The following is a 19,238-nucleotide window of genomic DNA, read 5'->3' on the forward strand; positions in this document are numbered from 1 at the left end:
ACATAAAGGAGGAATGGAGTTGCATTTGAAAGTACTAGGAAATACAAGTTAAGCTTAGGGTGAAATATTTGAGAAAATTGACTATCTTATGTAGTTTTGCATCAATTTTGATTAATACAATTAAAATGGTCATGTAGTTATTGAAAGAATTGGAGAAACAAGATACTAAAAGGTTCATCACAGTTATGTATGATTGTCCTTTCCACTTTATAAAAAAAAATAACCTTTTCACTTTTAGGTTATTTAAAGAGTTCCAAGACCCTTCAGATGTTGGTAGAATAAATGAAGTATTTATTACATTTTTAAAGTTTAGGATACTTATTTTTCTTTTTTTGTCCTTAGAGTTGCATGTTATTTCACACCATCGAAGAACAATGCATAAGAGCATATGCAGAAATATGCTGCCAACATTTGGCTTTTTCTTGCAAGATTATAACATATGATAAAACCTTGGAATTGTAATTATTGGCAAGTTTCTTGAAGCTCTTATAATTTTTTTGTGTTATCTTTAGTTATTAGAAAGTAGTGCATAAATAATTGCTTCTAAATCATACTTAAAAATTAAAGTTGATTGGTATTTGTTTCTGCAACTTGTATTCTCATAATTTAATAAAAATGGTTAGCGGATTGGTTTTCTACAACATTTTCAAGTTTCCCCCAACTATAGTGAATAAACGTATATATGATTGAAAAATCATCTTTGTCATATCCTTGTATGGTTTTTCGGTTTCATTTTTCAGATCCTCTCATGATATCCTTGTATGTTCTTTTTGGTTTGATTTTTCGCATTCTCTCATGATATGATGTGGTTAATATAGTTATACAAAGGTTAATAAGGAGGTTAGATTCTAACCAATGAAAATATGCTTACGCAGGTTAGATTGTTTGATTTATATTCTACTATTTATGAATTTGTACTAAATTGTCAAAATAAGGTTACGAAGAATGAACATTTGATGATGTCATTATGTGTCCTTACAAAGTGAGGAAACTGGAATGATGTTCATATGTTAAACTTTCACAATTTGCTCCTTCTTATACTGATTTTAATATGCATCATGCATATCAAGGATGGATGGGCTGAGGGCAAAGATTTGGTTTTGTCTCTTATGTATGCTGTGGAGAGGAGCATATTTTTACCCTTACATTGGTTCCAATAGTTCCATGTCAGATTACTGGTGGAAAGCTGAAGTTGTAACTTAAATGATACAGTATTTATTTCTCTTTTTCGCTTATATGTAGGTTTGTTTACTAAATTAGCCAAAACTTGTGTCATTCTTACAAGAAGTGATCAAAATTGGATGACTTTATTTGGGAGTCCTTGGCCTATATTTTTATTGTGTTAGATATAGAACCATAAATTGTTAAATGTTATGTTTGGATGTTATTGTAAGTTTGTTCAAACCCTTTTCTGATAAAATTTTCTTTATTATGATGTTTCTTAATTGCATTTTGGAATATATGTTTTGCTTAGGGCTAAAAAAAATATACAATCCCTGAATTAGTACTAAATTGTTTTTCTTCTTCTTCCTTGAATTCAGTACCAATCCCTTCAAGAGACGAAGAAAGTAAAACATTACCTCATATTCATGTTATGTTTTCTTTACTTATATTGAATTTATTTATAGGTAAAATTTCATACAAAAGATAAGTGTAATAAGCTCCTGTCTAAATAATTTGGAAGAAGTAATATGAGAGCTCTGACAAATTGTATATCCTTTATAGATAATCACAAGATATCTTTTTCATCTAGGTAAAGAGAAGACAAAACATTGTCTCAATTTCATTATGATTTGTTTCTAAATTTGTATAATTAATTGACACATTAATACCATTAATTGTTTTTAATTTTTTAACTATGGATGGATTATTTCTTTTAAATTTATACATTTGCAATCAATAACTACATATTTAATTTGTAAATATTTTTTATTAATTAGTTGATTTGATTATTTTAAATTTTTTTAATTATGAATAGAGATTTTAAGTTCATAATTTTTTTTATTTCTTTAAATATTTTGAATTCTTTTAATTATGTCCAAAAATAATTTGTTGAATTATATTTTGTGAAATATAATTTTTATTATTATCATTAAAATACATGTATTATTATGATAATTATTAATATTATTTAATCACCAATTATATTTTGTTTTAACTTATTTAATTAATTATTAGTTTTAAAGTTATTTTTATTATTATTCTGATAAATATTTATATTGTGTTCAAATATTTTCTTTAATTATTAATTGATAATATTACTATAATTACTAATATTTTATTACTATTATTATTAACAAATTTTGAATTAATATTTATTAAATTTTATTGCTTTCATTTTTAAGACCAGTTTCAATATTAATTTATTTTTATAATTTCGGTGGAGACAAATTGTGTTAATTATAATAGCTATATTTGATTTTGAACAAAAATTTAAAGAATCGATTCATATTTTCTTCTTCAATTTTAATATATTTATTATTATTATTGATGTTATAATTTTATTCAATAATTATATTTTATTCTAATATTTTTCTTCAATTGTTAATGATATGTTTGTTGTTATTATTTTTATTATAATTATAATAAACTGTTTTATTTTATTTTAATTAATTTATTAATACTACTATTTTAACAGTCAATAGAAGTTGAATTTTTATTTTTTAAAAATTGGAAAGATTTAGTATACTTTATCATTTTTATTTAAGAGGTTAGTTTCTATATTTATATATTTTTTAATTGCATCGGAGACAAATTGTTTTAATCACAATTATATAATTAATATTAGTATTGTTATTAACATTATTATTATTATTATTATTATTATTATTACAACTATATTAGTAACTAACTTCTAATAATAATAAATATACTAATATATTGATCACTCACTACGGTAACTTTTCATTCACCTTTCAGATTCTATTTGGGAAAGGAGAATATAAGTGAGAACAATCTAGAAGATACACTCTCATATTATAATTATCTACAAATTATTAAGTTTAACTACCAAATATGAATATTATATTTATATTATTAAATAATATTAAAGTTAGCGTAATTTTATTATCTATATATCACAAAAAATATTATGATTATTCTTAAAATAATATAGATAAACATATAAAATAGTATTATTTTAAATAATATTCTAATAAAAAAGTTTATAAGTATAATATTTATATTTAGTAAATTATAATAATTATATGATTTGTTTCTAAATTTTTTTATTAATTGATTAATTAATTTGATTAATTGTTTTTAATTTTGTAACTAAGAATGATTTTTGTTTATTTTATACGTTTTGAAATCTTTGAAATTTATTTATTTGTAATTAATAATTATTTTAAATTTTTCTAATCATTAGAGTTTTGATGGATAATTGTTAATATTATTATAATTACTATTATATTTGTTATTATTATTTAAATCAATAAATATATTTTATTTTAAATTATTACTATAATTACTACTAAAAAAATTTCAATTAATATTTATTGAAAAGGTTTATTACATTTTATTATTCTCATTTATCATTTCAGTTGCGATATGAATTTATTTTTATAATTACGGTGAAGATAAATTGTTTTAATTATATTGATTATGTTTGATTTTGAACAAAAATAATTTAAAAATCAATTCACATCTTTCTTATTCCTTAATTTGCAACATATTTATCATTCATATTATAATTTTATTATATATTTTTTTAAATGTTATTTTAAGTTGTTTGTGTCTACGTGATTTTATTAACAAATTTTAAGTTTAACTTAACTTCGTGTTGTATTAATTTGGTACGAGATCCATAATGTACACTATATTTGCATTTCACATTAATAGTGATAATGTATATGCATTTCATTTCAATATAATACATAATTTAAAAGATTAATTATAAATTTTAATTATAAATTTTAATTATACAACAATATTGTTCTACTTCACATAACTAATATTTTATTACTATTAATAATATTAAAATGATTAATATTAATGAATATTAGTATTATTAGTAATAATACTACTATTTTATTATTATTATTATTATTATTATTATTATTATTATTATTATTATTATTATTGTTTTGTATGGGATCTATAATGCATAATATGTCTTCAATTTATTCTAACAATAATGTGACACCCTGACTACTATACTAAATAATTATTATTTGATAAAAAGATATGGAATTAATTTTTTTTCCATAAGATTATCCTTGAGAGAACATTAATAATAACTTAACTTCATATATATATATATATATATATAGTTTACATCTCTATAATTGTTCATGAAATATTACAAAAATATATATTTGTAAAATATTAAGAGTTCTACATCAGAATAGAAGATTATCTATATTTTTAATATCTCCTAAATAGAAATTATCCATGAGTCAATCTTCAGAAGATCCACCAATAATATTCCGAACAACTCTCACTGAGCAGGTTCCTCTTCTGCTCATGCAACAGGTACATATGAAAGAAAAATATGAAAGGAGTGAGGTCTTTATAAGCCTTAAATATCAATCTTAATAAACTCAACAAACAATGCAGACACCGGGGGCCTAGATTTGGACCTACAACCACAAAACTTGATCTTGTTTTACCAGACATATGGATCCATATTTCACTTCTGATGATCCAATCTGAACATCAAAAGTTACTTTGGGAAGTGATTAGGTAGTTGAGGATTTCTCATAAAATATTGGTACAATCATAATTATTTCTTTCTCGAGAATATTAGTCATTCATCGGCTCACAAAAGAGATATACTCACTACCTAACCTTGGCAATGCCGAGCAGATATCGGATAGTCCCAAGTTTGGCCTATGAATATCCTAGTCCAGTGCGCTATTCTGAACTATCCAGATATTCACCTACTTGGTAAAACTTCCTTAGACCCCACCATGGTCCCTGCCTTTCATCCCGCAGTGTACCAAACTATGACTTCCCAAATACAACCACTTTGACACTGGTTTAATCTCAACTTATTGAAACCAGACTTAACTCTTACTCAACTGACATACTCTTGAATATTTTCAAAGGTCATAAAATGTGATGACTATCAAATCATGTCATTGCATAAACTATACACAAAGAACATAAAATAAAATAAAATAAAATAAAATGTACATGTAATTTTCTTATATTCAAGCTCACTGAATAAAATAATATTTACTTTCACTTCACATTTTTTAATTATAAAATAATGATAAAATAAGAATCAAAGCAAAAACTTTAAATAAATAATTAGATAAGGATTAGAACGTTATAAATAAATATAATAACAAAAATATAAATTAAACAGGACCAGTGCATAATGGAGATATATTAATTGAAATAAATAAACAGGACCAGTGCATAACTGGAGATATATTAATTGAAATAAATAAACAGGATCAGTGCATAACTGGATATAAATAAAATAAAAATAAATAAATAGGATCAGTGTGTAACTGGAGGTAAATAAAATAAAATAAATAAATAAATAGGACCCGTGCGTAACTGGAGATAAATAAAATAAAATAAATAAATAGGATCAGTGCGTAACTGGAGGTAAATAAAATAAAATAAATAAATAGGACCAGTGCGTAACAGGAGATAAATATAATAAAATAAAAAAATAGGACTAGTGCGTAACTGGAGATAAATAAAATAAAATAAATAGATAGGATCAGTGCGTAACTAAAGATTAAATAAACAGGATCAATACATATTTGGAGATTAAATAAAATAAATAAATAAACAGGATCAGTATATAATTGAAGATTAAATAAAATAAATATGAGAAGATAATAAGTGAAATTAAGTTAAATGAAAGTAAATAGAATAATATATGAGTCAAAATAAATAAAAGATTAATATAAAACCCATGAGCTTATCAAGATTAATATATAAGAGCTTAACCTCACTCCCCCCTTACCTTATTGATTGAAGAGTACACTAATAATAGTTGTAGAAGACTATGATCTCTTTGAATCTTTGCTCTAAACTTTATTTCCTATTTTTCTCTTTCCCTCTCTTATTTCTCTTTCTCTTTCTCTTTCTCTCTCTTCTTTCTCTCTCTCCTTTCTTTCTCTTTATCCTTTTCTTTCTCCTTCTTTCTCCTTTCTTTCTCTCTCTCCTTCCTTCCTTCCTTCCTTTCTTTCTTTCTTTCTTTCTCACTTTCTCACCTCCCGTAACCTTCATTCCATATGTATATATAAGCAAACCATGTGCTTATCAAAATCATGATTACTTAATTAATGAAGAGATAATGTTTATCTCTTCACCTTATCCTCTCTTTTTTTTCTTTTCTTCTTATCTTCTTATCCTTTCTTCTTCTTCTTTTTTTTTTCTTTTCTATATTATTTTTTTTATCTCTTTTAGAAAATTCTTCATATATATTTTTTTTTACACACACCTATTTAATAATATTTTTAATGCTTAAACTACATCATAATAAAATACAAAACGTTAGTAAAAATAGAATATTTTCTAAATGTTTTATTTAAAATAAATAATATAGTTTATTAAAAATAGGGATGTTACAAATAACATGTATATCATTGTAACTTTTTTAACAGAAATTTCATGTCACACTGTCTTGCATTATATATATATAATTATACACAATTATAACACTTAAATATAATTATAAAAATAAATTATCTATTCAATAATAATAATAATAATAAATTTTTTAATATAAAATTACATTTGATTAATTGTTTAAATTTTTTCATACTATTATATTATTATTATTATCAATATAATTATTAATAAATATGGTTTTGATATGAATTACATATCATAATATATTTTATTATATATATATATAATATTACTTTTTTTTATAATATTTCAAGCTAGGGTTCACCATGGTAACCCACTTGGAATCTGTTTCTGCCATTTTTTTTTCAGCTCCTCAGATCTGTTCTCAAAACTGTGGTACTTGTAGCTTAGGTGTCGAGGTTTTTCGCTAGCTCTTTCCAGGTAAGAGAAGCTAGGGATTCATTGTTTTAAGTCATTTTCGCATTCTTGGCCTGTTTTACATTATGGATGCTTGATTAACGTTGTTTGTCGAATGAAAATACATTGCTTATGTTGTTTTGGATGATTTTCTGGCTTGGCACGCGTGAGAGCAAGGGAGGTTCCGCTGAACTCGCCCAGACAAGTTGTTGGTCGCTCAAAATGAAAAGCTCTCGCTTAAGCGAAGAGCTCTCGCCTGAGCGAGAACAGCTGCAACCTACCCTTTTCTCTGATTCGAGGGCTCACCTGAGCGAGAGTAGTCTCGCTTGAGCGAGTTGGGCTAGCTTGAGCGAGATCTCGACGTGCCCTCTGTTTACAGTCTCGTTCAGGGGAGAGCATGTAGCTTGAGTGAGGGGTTCCTCTCGCCTGAGTGAGAGCTCTTTAGCTTGAGCGAGATTGGTAAAGTTGAGTGTATATACGTATGCTTCACATGATTGGTTGATGTGTGCTTTAAACAGTTTAAGTTATGATGCCATATATACTCTATATGTTATATTGGGGCTGGAAGTTGATGTGTTTGGCATGAGCTTGGTATGATATATGCTTGGTTAGTTTGGTATATATATATTGGCATGAGATTGATATGCATGAGAACTCTATGAGTGGTTGGTGAAACATGGATAAGGTATGGGTAGGACGTAATCCCATGACTTTCATAGTGAGTGCTCATGGTGGTGCCTCATCTAACGGACGTAATCCCATGGACCCTCCTAGTGAGAGTTCATGGTGGTGCCTCAACATAAAGACGTAATTCGACGAGGGTATCGTGGTGGTGCCTCAAGGTCAGGACGTAATTTCACGAAAGCCTCGTGGTGGTGCCTCACTGCTAGGACATAATTTCACGGTCTCGTGGTGGTGCCTCATTTTACGTATCCGGATGGTCAAGTCTAAGAGTCTTAATTGGTTTGGTATCTCATGTGTGGATGTCTGCTATTTATGCTTGATTTTGAAAGGTGCATGTTGAGTGTTATGATGTAAGAATCTCTTTCACTAGCTTACCTTTCTACTTGCTTGTATGTTTGTGTGTGGTCTTTCTCCTTTGCGATGATCATCAATTTTTATTGATGTGAGCAGATGTGAGAACCCCTAGCAATGGTAACGATAATAGGGATGCCGCAACTTGATGGTCATGGACGGATATCGGGCTCACTATGGAGCCCACAGTTGATGGAGTTTTAGTAGTTTAATTTTCTCTTGTTTTGGACAAGACTTTGTGCTACTTTTGAACCATTTTACTTGTTTTAGGCCATGTGGGCCTCTTTTTATTGGTTATGGATATGTTTGGTGTACTTTATACCTCAATACCCCAAACTCTGTACTCTCTGAATATTTATATATGCGACGTCTTATTAATTTGAGGTTACCCAATTTTTGGGACTTACATGTCACACCGTCTATATATATATATATATATATATATATATATATATATATATATATATATATATATATATATATATATATATATATATGACTCTTGATTACAATAATTTATGTTTAACTTCGTATTTTAAATATTGGTTTAAGCTTTTATATCTATGTTTCTGTTTAACAAAATTTAACATAAACTTCGTCTTGTAGTTTTGTTTTGTACGGGATCCATAATGCATAACATGTCTATGTTTTATTTTAACAATGATTTGTGTATACATGTTTTTTTTTAATTTAATATATAACTCAAAAGTTTAAATATAAATTTTAAGGCTTAATTACTCAGATCATACCTATTTTGGTTCAAAAATTTCAAAATGGTACCCACTTTGAACTTTGTTTCAATTTAGTACCCAATTTTGATTATTGCATCAATGTAGTACACCTCCCGTTAATTTAATATATACCCTTCTTTAAAAATTTAAATGATATTACTAAAACTATTTATTATTATTATTACTATAATAATAATAATAATAACAATAATAATTATTAATATTATTATTTTCATCATCATTGTTATTATTTTTATTATTAGTATTATTATTTTCTAACATTGTGTATTGAATTCGTGATCAACAATGTGCCTATATTATTCTACTACTATTATTATTTAAATAAATATAACTGTTATTTTTATTAATATTAATAAATATTTAGTTTTATTATTATAATTGTTATTATTTTACATTATTATTATTCTTAATAGTAAAAATAATAATAAAATTATTATTATTATATTATTATTATTGTTTTGTATAAGATCTCTAACGCATAATATATCTATATTTTATTTCAACTATAATTTTTATATATATATTTCATGTTATTATTCGGGATTGTATGATCTAATATATTAAATTTAAGAAATCGATATTAAAATAATACTGCATATTTGTAGTTAAATTTTAGTTTTTATTATTATTATTATTATAAAAGTATACACTAAATTTAAAATTTAAATTTTTTATATTATATAATTCTAAACTTAAATATTATATTTATAATCAAATATAACTATATCATTATATAATGAATTTTCAAATACAATAAAACTTAATTATTTTTTTAACACAAGATTAAAAAAAAAACGTGCGCACGCACGGATCAAATACTAATTAAACAAAGAAATAAGGTTTTCAATGTTTATTCATTTTAGGCAATGTTTGTTCTATATTTAGTCGTAACTTTGGAAGCGAATTTTTTCGATATACTATAAATAGTGATTCATTCTTTAAATTAAGTTGGGGTGAGTTTAAACATATATGATGTACCGTTTAATATTAAAATTTGATATAATATTTCATCTAATAGAGTGTTTTACTTTCTTTTATCTAATAAAAATAAATAATAAATAAGGTTTAATTATATTTCTAATACTTACAAAATGAAAAGGTTTTGACGGCGACTCTTACGAAGTCTTGTTTTTCCATACAAGTTATTTGGATGTCTAGTATACAATATGCTGTGGAGGTGTGTAAAGAAAAAAATTGTAAGATATTTAAAATAAATATTGCTTATCTAATTAAAAGTATTATTAATAATTAAATTTAGTCGTACCCATACCCGTTTTTTAATATTTCAATATTAATTTTAATTAACTTTTATACAACAATAAAAAATTACGTAAATGAAACATAATATTATCAAATATTCAATATTACGAGGATGATTGTTTGTTCGATATCGAATACTTTAAAATAAATTATAATTGTTTATATTTTAGATTAAAATACCAAAGAAAATTTGATGAGAACTAAAATATTTATTAAATTTACAAACATTAATGAAACCTAGTTGATAAAATTTAAAAATATTTAAAAATATATAAAAGGAAAACAAATATTTAAATTAAAATACATTTTAAATGTTTGTTTACTTCAATTTTTTAAATTCTTATAAATCTCTTTTTTATACACTAATAAAAGTTATAATACATCACTTGATCAAAATGAAGCAAAGAACAAGTAATAAACATAATAATAAAATCTTGACATAGATCTTGTATCTTTTGAACTCTAATATATGTTGGATGGTGATAAAAAAATATTCATGACAATTACATTAAATTTTTATTGTAGTAAATAAAAGTTATTTATTTATAGTGAAAAAATTATAGTATGATTGATAATAAGTTAGAAAATAAAAAATAATTAAATAAAATATATCGAAATAGTATTCTACATGATGAAAATAAATAACAAATAAAAATATAAAAAATTAACAAATTAACAAATGTGTGTCTTAAAAATAATTTGAGAGACTATTGAAAGAAATCGCACAAAGAAAAATAAATGTATAATTAAGGGTATGATAAGATGAAAAATACCTTAGAGATCTAAGAAAAATTTTCAAATATTAATATATATACTCAATGGTTGAGAAATAACAAAAATTGTTTTAGCGAAACAAAAAAAATTCTTCAAATGAAACAAAAATGAATAATAGTAAGTAAATAATTTTTTATTACAAGTAAATGAAAGGTTTATGCTATTAAACAATTAAATTGAGAGTATTAAGCATTCTCATGTTAAAGGAAAATATATAATAAATAAAAATATTAAAAAATAATAGAAATAATCAAATGTGAAACATAATTTTTTTTAATTGACATACATCATTTTAACATAATTACATCAAAGTTATGATAAGATGAAAAATATATTGGAAATGTAAATGAATTTCATGACAAACCAAATAATTAGAAGAAATAAAAAACTGAAATATATATATATATATATATATATATATATATATATATATATATATGGTTACTTACTTAATTAATGTTTTAATAATTTAAATAGGGAGGAAGATGTGGCGGAGATATATACATCCCCATACCCATCCCCATACTTAATTGAAAAAGTCGAAGATTTCCAGTCAAAATAGAGACGGGTTCGGACAATACCCATTATTTGCTATCTCTAATTGGAAGTTTAGATTTTACAAAAATTTTATCAATTTGCAAGGGTTCTATGGTGTAGTGGTTAGCACTCTGGACTTTGAATCCAGCGACCTGGGTTCAACTCCCGGTAGGACCTCTTACTTTTTATTTAAGGAGAAATTTCTTCTTTTGTCTACAATGATATGCATAATTCATTTTCATTTTATTGTAGAGTAACTTATTTTCTTAAAACATTTGTCTAATTTGAATTATAAGTATAGTGTTTTACAATTTTTTTTTGTCTAATAACACAAAATAAATAACAATGAAGATTTAATTATATTTTTAATCACTGTAAAATGAAAAAGATTTAACATTGAATCTTATAATTAAGAAAAACTGAAAAATTATTTATACAAAAAGAAATTTTAATAAATAACTATTATAAATTTATTATCTAATTAGTATCATTAAAATATTATATTTAATATAAAACAATGAGTAGTTTTTATTGTTATAATTAAAAATATATTTATTTAAAAGTTCATGTTAGACATTAACGTGTTGTATGAGATTTTTTACCTAATGAAAGCACTTTTGAACAAAAATTACATAAATTGACAAATTTATGTAATTCCGATTATCGTTTCCCTTTCGATAATTCTCTTGTTTTCTCTCAACTGTTTCTTATTCAGAAGAATAAGGAAAAATCATGATATTTGTCTTCTAAGAGTTATAATGTTTAATTTGGATTTGTGAATATTATTAAAAACAATATAAAATATGGTTGTGAGTTATAATAATTATTATGATTAGTTATTTTAAATTTATATTTACATAAAATTTAAAATACATTAAAAATATTAAAGATTTATTTTTAAATCCTAATTCAAATTACTACATAAGGAATTAAAAAACTAAAGTTATTTTTTGGTTAAAATACCTTTTTTGTCCCAATTTTCGTCAAATTTTTTCAAATAAGTCCTAATTTTGGTTTTGTGTTCAAATAGGTCCCAATTTTTGTTAATTTTGTTCAATTGAGTCCTTTTTTGCTAACACCGTTTAAATCATTAACGGTCATGAACAGTGACTGCCACGTGTCACTTCGTGGTTTTTTTGAATTTGTTTTATTTTTATTTTTATTTTTTTAATTTTTTTAAATTTTTTTTAAAAAAATTTACATTTTTTTCAAATGTACACGTGTCAACCCAGGAGTGTGCCACGTGTCACTTCGTGATTTTTTTGAATTTTTTTTAAATGTCCACATGTCAATCCAGTAGCATGCCACGTGTCAAAGCCAATGTTTTAAATTCAATTTAGTCCCTATATTTGTTATTTTTGTTCAATTAGGTCCCAATTTTTGTTAACATTAACCAATTTGGTCCCTCTCCAAATTAAAACCAAATTTAATTTTTATATTAAAATTCACATTTTTTATTAAATATTTTTATATAATATATTAAAATTCACATCATTATAACTTTGATATAAAAATTAAATTTGGTCACATCTTCGATAGGGACCAAATTGGTTAATGTTAACAAAAATTGGAACCTAATTGAACAAAAATAACAAATATAGGGACCAAATTGAATATAGAATATTGACTTTGACACGTGACACACTACTGGGTTGACACGTGGACATTTAAAAAAAATTCAAAAAAATTCAAAAATAAAATAAAAAAAATAAAAAATAAAAAATTCAAAAAAATCACGAAGTGACACGTGGCACGCTTCTGGGTTGACACGTGTCCATTTAAAAAAAATTTAAAAAAAATTTAAAAAAAATTCAAAAAAAATTCAAAAAATAAAAATAAAAATTCAAAAAATTTAAAAAAACCATGAAGTGACACGTGGCAGTCACTCTCATGGCCGTTAATGATTTAAACGGTGTTAGCAAAAAAGAACCTAATTGAACAAAATTGACGAAAATTGGGACCTATTTGAACACGAAACCAAAATTAGGACTTATTTGAAAAAACTTGACAAAAATTGGGACAAAAAATGTATTTTAACCTTATTTTTTATTTTCTCTTGCAGTTTTTGCGTGCTGAGACTTCCTTCATTCTTCAACATTTTCGTTGTCAACTTCCTCTCCAGCTAACTACCAATCTTGTGTCGTCTTCACAGTAGTGTGGGTTAGAAACTTCTTCACATTTGGAGGTAAATGTCTTATCTCTTAGTAATAACCTTTTTTTCTATAAAAATATAGTTAGGGACGTTATTATAACCTAATAATTGGTTAGTCATGTATAAAAACGGCTTTAGGTTAACCTAAACTTACCAAGTAGAATACATTTTGTGCATATTTGGGATAATTACAATTAGGGTTTAGTTTCCTTTGGAAATATGGTAGCTAGCTAGTGCTAGAGATGTCATTGGAGATGTGGAAAAACTTGAAAGTTGGTGGGTGACACGCAAATGATCGTACGCAAAGACAAGGTAACACAGAGTTTTGTTCTGAGAATGAGAATTTCTACATCAATGGCAAGTAATTATTATATTTATTTATTTTATTATTATTATTATTAGGCTTAAATACCTTTTTGTCCTCATTTTCGTAGTGTTTGTTGCGGATGATCCTCATTTTGACATAATGTTTTAAATGGTCCTCATTTTTACCGAATGTTTAAAATGGTCCTCATTTTCGCAATTCATGTTTTATTTGGTCTTTTTTCTGTACGCCGTTTAAATCATTAACGGAGCATTGTACAGGTGGCACACGGTTTGTATTAGGGTGTGTTACGTGTACTGTACATATGGCTAATTAACGTTAATTTTTATTGGGTCTTCTTGGTAAGATCCTCTTATGTGGTGGATGGACGTCAGGGTAGGGAGTTCTTTTCCATAAGACTACACCATTGACTGGAAAGATGGTGAATTAATATATTTCTTTGTAGGTACCTGAAGCAGATTGATATGAAGTCCTCAGCGTTGACATTGATGAAATTCATGGTTAGAGATAAGTACACAGTGAATGTGGATGTTCAACATTGCAGTTGTAGGAAATGGCTTTTGACTGCTATCCCTTGCTGCCATGCTATTGCAGCAATGAATTTCATCAATGTTAATGTTGAGGACTTCATACCAATCTGCTTCAGGAGATCCACCTATAGTACACGTAACACACCCTAATACAAACTGTGTCACCTGTACAATGCTCCGTTAATGATTTAAACATAAAAAAAGGACCAAATAAAACACAAATTGCGAAAATGAGGACCATTTTAAACATTCGGTAAAAATGAGGACCATTTTAAACATTCTGTCAAAATGAGGACCATCCACAACAAACACTACGAAAATGAGGACCAAAAAGGTATTTAAGCCTTATTATTATTATATTTATTATTTATACTTATTTTATTATTTTTATTATTTATTTTATTAACGCTATTGTTATATATTTTATTATTATTATTATTATTATTATTTGATTTATCATATTTCATTTGATTTTAGTCAAATAGATTTATTTACTTAATAATTATGAAATTGATTTTTAATGTAAGAGTTAAAAAGAAGCATACTTTCTCCTCGAATCTTCTCATATGAGAGAAGAAAGTTCAAGAAAGAATTTTGTTTTGTTTTTCATACTTTATTGCCTTAATTTCTTTTAACTTTCTTTACATTTCTGCACTTACAAATTTTCTATGTGCGGAAACAAACATACCAGAGAGCGAAAATCGATTACAAAATACATGGTAAATGAATAAAATAATTTCACGGTATTAAAGTTTTAAATCAAATCAAATAGGTAAAATAGTAAAATAATTTAAGAAAAAAAAGTTATATGGTCCTATAAATAATTTGTGTTATTAATATATATATATATATATAATATTATTTTAAGAAATTTTATAAAATTTCCTTTAATAGAAACATATCGATTGATATTTTTGATATGGAAAATATCCGAGTGGAGAAGGAATCAATGGAGCGAGAATTGATTATCAATAAGAAAATTATATTTTAACTTTTTCTTTACTATATTTTACATTCCTTACTATTACATCAGAAAAACAGAAAAGCAGAGGAAAGAAAGAAAAATGTATTGATCGGAAAACTGACGAGAAAACTCTACAAAAAGAGTTTAAATATTTCTAGAATACAAGGTAACTAAAAGCAGGGGTAGAAAGGTAAAAGCCCCCCTCAAGTTGGAGCAAAAATGTTTTGGAGAGCCAACTTGTTGATGAGCGGTGCAAACTTTTGATGTGGTAAGGCTTTAGTGAAGAGATCTACAACTTGCTGATGTGACTTTACGTGGATAAGCCTTAGGAAACCAGATTCCACGTGTTCTCTCACAAAATGGACATCAATGTCTATGTGTTTAGACCTCTGATGTGAAACATGATTTGATGATAGATGAATGGCAGAAACATTGTCACATAAAAGAAGAACCTTTTGCGGTTGGTGGTCAAAGAACCTGAGGAGTTGCTTGAGCCAAAGTAACTCTGAAGTGATAGAAGCAATAGCCCTGTATTCAGCTTCTGTTGAAGATCTAGAGACGGTAGGCTATTTTTTTGATTTCCAAGTAAGGAGAGAATCACCCATGAAGATACAAAAACCAGTGGTGGATTTTCTGCTGTCTAAACAGCTGCCCTAATCAGCATCCACATAAGCACTAAGGGTGAAACTAGATTGAGAAGAGAAAAGAAGCCCTTGTCCAGGATTGGCCTTCAAGTAGCAGAGAATCTGATGAATTGCAAGAAGATGCGGTGTCCGAGGCTGGTTCATGAACTGGCTGAGCTTGTTGACAACAAAACAAATGTCAGGTCGAGAGATACAAATGTACATGAGTCTGCCTAGTAGTCGTCTATATGCAGAAGGATAAGGCAATAAGTCACCATATGTGGAGGTCAAATGTAGATTGGGATCCATTGGGATAACAACAGATTTGGCATTAAGAAAACCAGTATCTTGTAGGAGTTGGATGATATACTTCCTTTGGCATAGATTGATGCCTTGTTTGGATTTTGCAATTTCAAGCCCAAGGAAAAAATTCAGATCTCCTACAACATTGAACTTGAAAAGATTCTGAAGGATGTTTTGGCAGCTGGTTAAACAATCTGTGTTTGGTCCTGCAAGAATGATATCGTCGACATATACTAGCAAAAAAACTATGTTGTTTTCTTCACCATAACGGAAAAGAGAATAATCACTAGTGCATTGTATAAAACCATGACATTTTAGTGATGTAGAAAAATGTTTAAACCATTGTCGAGATGCTTGCTTTAAGCCATACAAAGATCTATTCAACCGACAAACAAGATTACCATTAGCATTTTGTGGGGTCTTGTAACCTTGTGGTATTTTCATGTATACCTCTTCATCTATATAGCCATTCAGAAAAGCATTTTGTACATCTAGCTGAAAAATTCCATTGTTTAATGGCAGCCAAAGATAAAAGAACGCGTACAGTAGTAATAGTAGCAACAGGAGAGAAAATGTCAAGGAAATCAATACCTGCTTCTTGTGTAAACCCACGTGCTACAAGTCTAGCTTTTCTTTTGGCTAAGGTACCATCAACATTATATTTTACCTTGTAAATCCACTTATAGCTGATGGCCTTTTTGTCTTTAGGTAGAGGAACAATATCCCATGTGTGATTAGTATCCATTGCTTCAAGCTCTTTATCCATAGCAGTTTGCCGTTCAGGGAAACGAACAACTTGATGATAATATGTTGGTTCATAAATGTTGCTGATTTGCACAACAAAATTGCGGTATGCAGTAGAAAGCTTATCATATGAAATGGAGTGATATATAGAATTAGATGACTGCAAGTTAGGTATAGAAACAATATATTCATTTAAATAAGCAGGAGGATGAATGTTGCGAGAAGATCTTCTAGGAATATTAGGTTGATAAGTCAAATCATTATTGTCATTATGAGAAGGATGACTGTTTTCAGCTTGGTGGTTGAAAAAAGTTTGTGGCAGGAGAAAAATCATTTGCAGAGGAACAACAGTATGGATAAAAGGGTCACTAGTCTGATTTAATTTTGATGTAGAGTGGTGATGTTGCATGATAAAAGGCATACTATTTTCATGAAAAATCACATTTCTAGAGATAATAATTTTTCCAGATTCAAGGCCATACAACTTATAACCTTTGACCCCAGTAGGATAACCAATAAAAATAGTAGGTTCAACCCTAGGACTAAACTTCTGTCTTTCATGTTTCTGGGTAGTAGCATAACATAAAGACCCAAAAATCTTAAAGTTGGAATAGTCAGGAGCAATATTGTAAAGAATTTGATAAGGGCTGCAATTATTTAAAACAAGAGATGGTATCCTATTGATGATATATGTAGCAGTTAAAATGCAGTCACCCCAAAAGACAATAGGAACATTAGACTGAAATAACAAAGATCTAGCCACATTTAACAAATGTTGATGTTTTCTTTCTACAATAGAATTTTGTTCTGGTGTATAAGGACATGAGAATTGATGCAAAGTTCCTTCAGAGGCGAGAAAATCAGTTAGCAAAAATTCCTTTGCATTATCACTTCTTAAGCATTTTATGGATTTCTTAAACTGAGTTTTAACAAATTGGAATTTTTTTTTAATATAAACAAAGGCTTGTTGCTTAGATTGTAGTAAAAAAATCCAAGTAAAACGGCTATGATCATCAACTATTGAAAGAAAAAAACGATGATTGCCATAAGTAGGGGTATGAAAGGGTCCCCAAATGTCACAATGGATTAAATCAAAACAGGCATCAGAGAAGTGATTATGACAAGTAAAGGGAAGACATTTTTGCTTAGCTAAGGGACATACACTGCAAGTTTTACAAGAAAAAATACTAGGCAAATGCAGATTTTTATAACCATGAATCAATCTAAGAATGTCATCAGATAAGTGGCCTAATCTATAGTGCCATTTCAAAGTATTCGTATACGTATGCATATTGTCAACAAGATTAATAGAAGAAGGCAACAAAGTGCTACAAAGTTTATTGAAGGTATTTTGAAAAATATAGAGGCCATCCAGGATGTTACCCTTGCCAATCACCTTCGATGCCTGGGGATCCTGTATGGCAAAAGAACAATTGTCAAATAAAATCTTGTTTTGTGTAAATTGAGTGAGAGAACTTACAAAGATAAGGTTGACTTTAAAATCTGGTATGAATAAAACTCTATGAAGAATGATATGATCATTTAACTTAACCGTGCCAATGGCTTTAACAGGAACAACATTCCCAGTAGGAAGATATACAGATTGATTTTCTAAAGTACTAAAGCAAATAAAATTATCCAAAGAACATGTAATGTGGGTAGTCGCTCCTGAATCAAGAATCCAGACAGAGGAATTTCCTTTATTTGGATATGTGGTGAAAGCTAAATTTTTAAAAAAGGAGAAACTATACATACCGTCTTTAGGTGAATTAGAAGGATGTGGTTGCTGGGAAGAACCAACAGGTGCTACCGATTCTGAAGAAGAATTAGGAGTTGATCATATTGAGCCTTAGTAAGCTGCATTGGGGTCACTCCTTTGTTGAGATCCGTGACTTGGTGAACATCAGAATTGGGTTTCTTGTATCCGGCTGGATATCCATGTTTCTTGTAGCACTTGTTTTCAGTATGACCAAGAATCTTACAGTAACTACATCTTGGTCGCTCTTTCTTTGTGGAACTAGATTGTTGTGGTTTGTTTTGGGATTGAGGAATAGCAAAAGCAATTTGTGAAGATTGTTGTGTTAGAACACCAACCTCTTGTCGTTTTTCTTCTTTAACCAAAAGAGAAAACACACGGCTAATGGAAGGAATAGGATCCATTAGAAGAATTTAAGCGCTGATTTGGGAAAAATTGTGATTTAGGCCCATTAAAAAGGACATGACATGCTCAAACTGCAGATAATCGATCAAGGGTTTAACGCCACCGCAAATGCAGGAAGGAGATG

General features: G+C 27.3%; 1 non-coding gene across 1 annotated transcript; it reads left to right on the plus strand.

Moving 5' to 3' along the window:
• The first annotated feature begins 11,417 nt into the window (after positions 1–11,417).
• Positions 11,418–11,489, plus strand: TRNAQ-UUG (transfer RNA glutamine (anticodon UUG)). The gene has a single exon. It is a non-coding gene; the product is annotated as a tRNA-Gln (tRNA).
• Positions 11,490–19,238: the final 7,749 nt, after the last annotated feature.

The sequence above is a fragment of the Vigna unguiculata genome, chromosome 1, assembly GCF_037176805.1.
Source record: "Vigna unguiculata cultivar grain cowpea cultivar isolate G323 ecotype 2 chromosome 1, ASM3717680v1, whole genome shotgun sequence".
Taxonomy (NCBI): domain Eukaryota; kingdom Viridiplantae; phylum Streptophyta; class Magnoliopsida; order Fabales; family Fabaceae; genus Vigna; species Vigna unguiculata.